Here is a 7,500-nt window from a genome sequence, read left to right on the forward strand (position 1 = left end):
TCAGGAAAAATTATTGAATTTCTAAAACATTTATGGTAGAGTTGAGCCAGCATGTAGTGGCCATCAGACTTCAGACTTACTTTGTCATTCAATAATACACCATCAGTACCTTATTAAACAAAATGTCGATGCTTGGCTCACCACAGTGTCAGTTTATATATAAAAAAAAAAACACACCTTGCGAAATATAAAAAGTAGCCTGAAATACTATGAACATTTTAAATATATATGTATAAAAATTTAAAAGACTAGAAGACTAAAAACTAAAGTGGTATTACACATTCAATTGGATGCACTGTGGCTTCAGTTTCAGGCTACAGATGTTTCCCCTTGTTCTTTGATAGCACATTCTGTTGACAGTATGTAGAGTTCAGACACAGAGTGAGTTTAAAATAAAAACACAGAGGGTCTTGAAAACAACTTGGTCTTAAGTTCAACTACGTACATCAAAAGGTATGGCAGTGATAAGCACTGAACGTTCTGCAAAACAAAGGTGTTTCTTTGTGAAAGCCAAAGCCCACTTAATGTGACTGACAGCATTGACCTCTGCTGTTTCACAGGTGTGTTTGCGTCTGACATTTATGAACATAGAGGTCCAGTGTGCACCGGCCTGCTCATTATCAATGGATACATTATGAGCAAGGACAAAAGAGCTATTCTGTTCTTCTAAAATGAAGCCAACACAGCAGGGGAAAAGTCGACTTTATGCACCACGGGTCTGGTTTAGAAATGAGCATCTGGAGCAGAAAAGATGCAGAAAAGGTTGGTTTGAACAACTGGTCTTTTTCTACTCTCTACTGAGGTCACAGGCGTTATTTAGCAGTTTTGACCATTAGCTTATCTGAGAGCTGATCTTACTTTTGGTTCAAAAAGAGTTCTGTAGAACTCCTGCTCCTTGATTATCAGCAGCTCAAATCCACAAGACTGAGAGAAAATTATCTGAAGAAAAACATGGTTTAATTTTAGCTTTGTTTTATGAAGTATGCAATGCAGAAAAAGAGGTTTGTCATATTTGTGAGTAAGTAAAGTTTCAGTGTTCTGATGTCAAAAACACTTTAGATAATACATTTTTTGTTGAGCTGTAAAATATCTTTAAGCCATTAATTCAATATGCCTTTGTCATGAGTGTCACAGATCAGTATCCACTCCAGAAATCCTCTATCAATCTGACTTCAATGAAGAAATAAATAGGAAAACTGATTTTCTTTACATGTTGCAGAGGCTTCTGTATATTGACAATCACTTCCTTCGGTCTTTTGGAAATTTAACAGCTTCATTAAACAGTTGAGATAATAGAAATAATAGGAAAGATGATTAGCTTAAATACTGCACATCATGCATTACCAATTGGTTTATGCCTCATCCTCATCATCAGGAGCAGACTACATCATGATTCAGGGGGAGCATGTGAAAGTTCAGTCTGTTGTTTATTTCACTCATCATGCACATAGCCTACACTCTAGCTCCTTGTTTACAGAATGCACCCAAATAAAGCAACATGGTAATGTCATTAGGCTGAGGTGTCTGACCTCCAACTGTCCGTCATCGGGACCTGGACTTATTATGGGCCTGATCCACAGGGGAAGGAAAAAAATCCATCTATTACAGAACGCACACGAATAGACTAGCAGTCCAATCCCCCCTGCTCTGAGCAGCTCTGCACCATTTGAATTAGAGCTGCATGACTCTGGCAAAAATGTGAATCATGATTCTTTTGCTTAGAATTGAGATCACGATTCTCTGGCACAAATTTTTTCACAAAATGTTTATTGCACCGCTGTCAAGGAACATTGGTTCTTTTACCTCTGATTCGCGTCTTTCATATTACTTCGCAAGTAGTATGCTCACTTATGGTCCCGGTTGCTAAGCGTCAGCCGATCTGTGAAAGTCTGCAGTGCAAAGAATCTTCCCAGCCCACATAGTGGAAATTTTTTTTACATATAAAAATTTTTTGGAAAGGGCGAAACTTTTGATTCTTGGTTAAAGGCAGAGTTATCCTCACCAGCAAAGGAAAGAAAAGGAGAAGAAGAACAGCAGCGCAGAAGTCAGAGAAATGAAAGTGAAAAGACACTTGGATCTGGATGACAGAAAAGAAGACCGACATGAGGTTAACACCACCGAATGTGAACCTTTATTGGGCACAAGTTCAGGTGGGTGACTGTCACCACTACCACTAGGGTTTTCATCCATTTCACTCTCTATAACGCATACATTCCTCTGCTGTAATTCACTCTTTCCTCACTCAACTGCAGCCAACAGCAGCAGGCTCATGTGTTGTGAAGACGCTTTACCACTGGTTGAGGGAGGAGGTGGCGATTCTGCGTTTGTGGGCATTTGGTTGTAATGCAGCCCGTGAAATAAAATACTTAAAAATCCTCCGTGTTTAGAAATGAGATCATATACATGTGTGAATCAAGATCACAATCTTTCAACAATTAATCATGCAGCCCTAATTTGAATGCAGAAAAACCTCAAATGTGCAGGATGCGATTCTATAAATGCGAGGATTCAATGCATTTCTCTGCTGTAAACTCCGTATTTTTAGTTTCTGGCAACTGATTCAGAAAAAACATCACACAATCACACAAAATCAATTCATTTGGCTGTGAGAAATCTAAAAAAAAAGAAGGCATTTTCAACAAATAGCTGATACAGCACCACAAACAGATGAATATAACTGAAAGATGTACATGTGGTTTAAGTCTGTGAATACAAGACAACAGCTGTGACAAGTACATCTGAAAAAAAAAACAAAAAAAAAACAACTAGTCACAAAACAGAAAATACTCATCATAGGAGGTGATCCAAACTGGTTTACAAATCAACTAGGTTGCATCTCCTCCACCACACAACTTGTTGTGCCATGGTTTCATACTTTACAAGAATATCTGAAGATGCCACATGCAGCAAATCAGTCACGTGAGTTAAATGTCTGTTAGAAAGAATCTATTTGAAGGTGTTTCAATTCCCTCGATTCACATTTAATCTTCTCCAAAAAGGGGGAGGAAAACCTCAGCCAAGTGAAAACAATTTGGAGGAGAGGGATATTTAACTCCTCCAAATTTTTCCATTCTCATTAACAGTTTCTAATGGGAAATCACAAAATGCTCCTTAAACATGTATGCGGAAATGCATCTAAATGAAATGCAACAATTACGAAATACCGGTATGTCTGTTGGGCTGGGAAATACATTTCATTTAATTCAATTAATCAAGTTTTCACTTTCAAAAATTATGATCAATGCAGACATTGTAAAACTGATTTTAGTGCTTCCTCCAGAGACCTTACTCTGTCCATACACAGATGTGTGAGTCCTTCCACTTAGTATGACCACAGATTTCTACTGACTGATGACAAAAATGCCGGAGTGCAGTGACAAACAAAGCTAAAAATCCCAGAAACAAGATCAAATTTGACAAATAAGTGAAAATGCATCATGCTGGACTTCAACAATGGTCCAAAAGCAGCTCTGAGAACGATTCATGCAAACATGACAAACACATTTGACTGACCAAACATGTCCCAAGTGTCCTGTTCCATGGGCTGCCAGAACAAACACCTGAAGGGAGGAGGAAAATGTCCTCAGATATAACATGGATCATCAGAACTAGTCAAATAAGGTTTGACCACTGTAAGATATGGACACAGTACATTACATTTTATTGGCTATACTGTTCAAACAGCAAAACAAAGCCAAGATAGTGTATGAGCCCAAAAGACATGTGCAGGTTTTTTGATAACTACGTAAAATGGAGTGTCATGTGTTGGAGTCCATGTTGTTCTGGGAGCAAAAACACCACATTGTCATGGGATAGAACCCCTAAAAACCACAACCGAATGATAGCTGACCCAGCACGTAAGCCACTCATAACCCTTAGCAAAATAAATTCACACTTTGTTTAGATTTTTAAGGACCACTGTGAAAGTCATTCCCTTTCTTCCCATTTCTACTTGTGTTTCTATGAATACCCAGAGGAAAAAAAAAGACATTCATGTCTGCTGCATAATACCAGCATAACTGCATGGATTAACTTGCAGGTAAATAACTGCTAAAGACATAATGTCATTGTCACATGCTTGTAGTTCTGGAGAATGAAAACTCATCAGATCACTTTGGATCCATTAATCAGATGTGGTTTCCACAATAACCTCCAATCTAATAAACCATGCATTTACCTTTTCAATTCAAGATCATAAAGCAAGGTATTATTGCAGTCTGATGTTAAGGCCTGCAGGATTTCTGATGTTTACAGAACCCTTCAATTCAACTCTACAATCACTTCTATAGATGTAAAACTGCCTTGACTCAAACTCCTGATGAGACCTGTCTAATGTTCTTACCTGTAACTCTCATTATAACTTCCTCCCACAGCTTGCAGGTAAAAAACTAGACTGAGTCCTGAGCCCTCGACAACAAGCCCCAACTCAGCAGCCCGCAGAGAGAGAGAGGGGGGGATACATTTCACGGCTAAGATTAGACGACTTCCTCATATGACAAGCCAAAGATCTGTGTCCTATAAGAGGAAACAGGACTTTAGGCTGTTTGCAGCAGAACTGACCCCTGTACGCTGGGCCTCCAGGTAACGCACATGGCCATCCAATGCAGATAATAAACCTCTGCACAATCCTCCCACTTCTAATTCACGGTGCACAACAGCTAATGAAGCAAACCGTAGGAACACAGTGGAAACTTTTTCAGAAAAGGCTTACATATTAACAGACACAACAGCATTTGAGCTGAGCCAACCACGTCTCTGAGTTGAATAATGAATGTAAACCAAGACACGTTCAGAAGGAAATGAGGCAGAATGTGGCAGCGGGTTAACATTAGAATGTTAGCTGCAGTACTAGATGTCTCGGTGTTTTACGTCATTTTACTCCAGCAGAGTTTGATGCTGGATTGGATGTTGAAAATATCAATAATTACTGATGTATTTTTTAATATAATAATTATCATAACATTTCACTGTTTTCAACTGATTGAATGAGAACTCAAATTGCTCTTATTCTTACATTTTGATGTAATACAATGAAAGCAAGCACTCCTGCAAAGGAACAATATAAGCAGTAAATTAGAAAACCTGAGACGTGTATGATTTTGTCTCATGATAAACTGCCTATGACACTTTCATCTTGTTGCATCTTTTACAGTGCTTTGATTTTGTTGGATCTTTTCCACCATTTTTTTTTTTAAATCTTGTATTGTCCCTTTTCAAACAACTTAAAAATCTCAATAAGACAGGTTTCTTCAACTTTTAATTTGGACCAAAATTCAGTATTTAAACTTAAAAAGAAATAATAATATTTATCATGATAGATATATTAGGCTAATTGATACAAAAATGACTGTCAGTGCCCAGCTCCACATAAAAAACACAAATAACAGAACATCAAAAATGAATAAAATTAAGTAAATCAGTGTTTAAAAAACAGTGTAGCTAACCATAGATACATAAAAAAAATACATAAATAAATACAAAAAAAACCCCATATGTATTATGATATATATGGCAATAATTATTGCTCTCAGCCACTTTATATTTTTTGTTTCAAAAGCAGTAAAAGAAATAACAGAATTTACCGAAAAGAAGGATGAGAAAAGTGAAAGCACCATGAATTTGGTTATTTTAGCTCACTGTTCATGTATTAATGCTCGCGACTGTACGGTTTCAAGATTTCTCATCACACTTAATTTTCAGATTTCACCAACATCCACTTTAACAGTAAAAGTTTTAATGTCAAATTGCAGAGAAATCTAATTTGCAAAGAAAATGCATTTATCCTGCAAACCCTTCCAACATGTTATATAATTCTAAGTACCATCAAAGTAGAGACAATAAAGCGCCATACTGACAACACTCATCTCAAAACACAGCTGATCTAAAAAGAAGTGATGAGACAGTGGCAGAAATAAAAACCTTTTGTCCAAGTGCAACAACATAACTTCCAGTACTATTAGTGTTTTTTTAGAGTGACCAAGAAACTAACATCATTGTCCATAATTTTCCGCACAAAGATGAAGAACTTACCATTTACTCCATACCGAGGAAAAACTACAACAAAGCTAATCACTCTGCCTTGAGAAGAGCTTAAAAAACAAGCCCGAGGATGAATATAGGTAAATGTCATAACAAGAGACAAACCAGAACAACTTGTTTAGTTCCTTCTCAGCAGTTACATAAATATGAAACAATGCAGTGGTATGACAGGAGCCAAAGGTAGATTTACAATCACTCAGGTCAGGTTTACTCTCGTGCGGGCCTGTGAGTGGATCTGCAAGACATGCATGTGGACATACAACTGCCAGGTTACCAATTGGCTTTTAAGCTCAGTCATTTTGTTGAGATGCAAGTGAATAGATCAGTGTTTTCTGTCGCAGTAAAGTTATAATGTAAAGTAAGCATTTACAGATATAAAACAAGAAAAGCAGACCTCCACCAAGACGGGTCTGCCCCCCCCGATCACCACCAAAATTTAATCATTTCTTCCTTGTGCCAGTATCAACATTTCCTGAAAATTTCATGAAAATCCGTTCATAACTTTTTGAGTTATCTTGCTAACAAACAAACAAACACGCAAACACACAAAGCAAAGTAAACACAATACCTCCTGGCGGAGGTAATTACTGTGTATGCCCCATTCTTTCATTAAATGCTGTGTACCGATCGATGTGACATCTTAACTGTCTGTTCAGTTAATCTTGAGTTAATCTTGGTGTGTGTGTTTTTTTTTTTTTTTTCAGAGATGTGTCCATATGTAGACAAGAGGGGGTACCATAAGGGGTGAAACTTGATAACCTACCAAGCTAACACTACTGCTAATCGCACTGCCAGTTGTAAATCGTACTATGACGGATGTTCTGCGCGTCTTTGTCCGGCACGTGTTGCAGCACAGGAGGGCATACAGGTGCGATGCCACTGTTGCACCATGGGAGGGCGCTATCGTACAATGGCACCACGTGTACAATGCCGCAAGTATATGCAAAACTAGAATAACGGAATTTGGCACTTTTATTGGTAATGACCAAATTCCGTCTGTACTACAGAGTATTGATTCAGGGAAAGTCACATGGTACCACATTTCGGTACTTGAACGCATACTTGAGTTGAGTGTGTTGGGGAGAGAGTGGAGGAGTGTCTACCTGACGCGACGCTGGCATTGGACACATGAGAGTGATTACGTCAGTGGCGGCTTGATGATAACAGCAAGCGGGGTGGATAGAAGGCGTTGGCGAGTGTGGCTCTACTTTGCTAAACTTGATGCAGTCTGTGCTTGCATCAATATCTGTAATGCTAAATATAAATTCCTGGCAACACCTCAAACCTAAGGAAACAGTCAAACATACTATCCACCTGAAGGCTGAGGAATGTACAATATTGGAAAGTTTTATCTGAAAAACAGTTTCAGACAGTAATATTCAGATGGTAATATTTACATATAGATAGGATGTAAAATCACTGAGTAACTTCAGGAAGTGTACTAAATCATAACACACACAT

General features: G+C 38.0%; 1 protein-coding gene across 1 annotated transcript in view; it reads right to left on the reverse strand.

The window, feature by feature from the left end:
• kank1a (KN motif and ankyrin repeat domains 1a) overlaps positions 1–7,500 on the reverse strand; it is a 103,479-nt gene that overhangs the window by 47,584 nt on the left and 48,395 nt on the right. The window lies entirely within an intron of this gene.

The sequence above is a fragment of the Sphaeramia orbicularis genome, chromosome 9 (assembly GCF_902148855.1).
Source record: "Sphaeramia orbicularis chromosome 9, fSphaOr1.1, whole genome shotgun sequence".
In the NCBI taxonomy this organism is placed as follows: Eukaryota; Metazoa; Chordata; class Actinopteri; order Kurtiformes; family Apogonidae; genus Sphaeramia; species Sphaeramia orbicularis.